This window comes from Nestor notabilis, unplaced genomic scaffold (genome assembly GCF_000696875.1).
Source record: "Nestor notabilis isolate BGI_N333 unplaced genomic scaffold, ASM69687v1 scaffold17127, whole genome shotgun sequence".
NCBI classification, from domain to species: domain Eukaryota; kingdom Metazoa; phylum Chordata; class Aves; order Psittaciformes; family Psittacidae; genus Nestor; species Nestor notabilis.
The window spans coordinates 1-854 of record NW_009937088.1 but is presented as its reverse complement, the minus strand read 5'-3'; positions in this window follow the sequence as shown (position 1 = coordinate 854).

Here is an 854-nt window from a genome sequence, read left to right as displayed (position 1 = left end):
GCTTTAAGCAACCTGGTCTAGTGGAAGGTGCCCCTGCCTGTGGCAGAGGGATTAGAACCAGATGATGTTTAAGGTCCCTTCCAAGCCAAAGTATTCTATGATAAATATATCAGAGAAAAGACAAATTAGAGAAGATTTGCAACCAAAATCTTATTGAAAGAGGTTCTAATAATAATTACTCCCTGTGTTTGCTTTTCTAGGCATCTGTGATGCCTTTCCAGGGAAAAGAGAGAGCAACGAGCTGCACGCTTATGCGTAAGAAGGAATTAAAACTATAACAGGTTGCTTTACTTCTTCTAAGCCCATCCTATTACAGAAGCCATGCACACTACAGACCTGGAAAACAAAGAGAAGGCACAAGGGACCACCATCTGTTGGCATTTTGCATAGTGCTGCTCCAGGCACTGTTTACTGTGAGACAGGCAAATAGCCTTAGCAGAACTTAGCTGCAAAAGGTACTTCAATGTTAATATTTCAAGCAGAAGGCTACTGTGTGACCCATGGAGGCCAAAGAGATGATAACTCTCTGCCAGTAACTTTACTCACTGCTGGACACTTCATTCCTTCTTATATTCTATGTGGTTTTCCCGCACTAAGACACTGCTCAAATACCATCTGCAATAGGGCAGATTTATGCTAATCACTTAACCCCTTGATTCAGGGCCTCTCACTATTCCCTCTGCTTTACCTACTATTCTAAAAAACCTCTTTTCATAATTAATTCCTTGTTAGCAACCCATTACACAGGTGAATCACAGTTTAATTTAGCCAAGTCTTAGGCGTACAAAACCATTGCAACCTCTGACCAAACGCATGCTCCAGAAGCAGCGCCGCAGGACGGCCACACCGGCGCT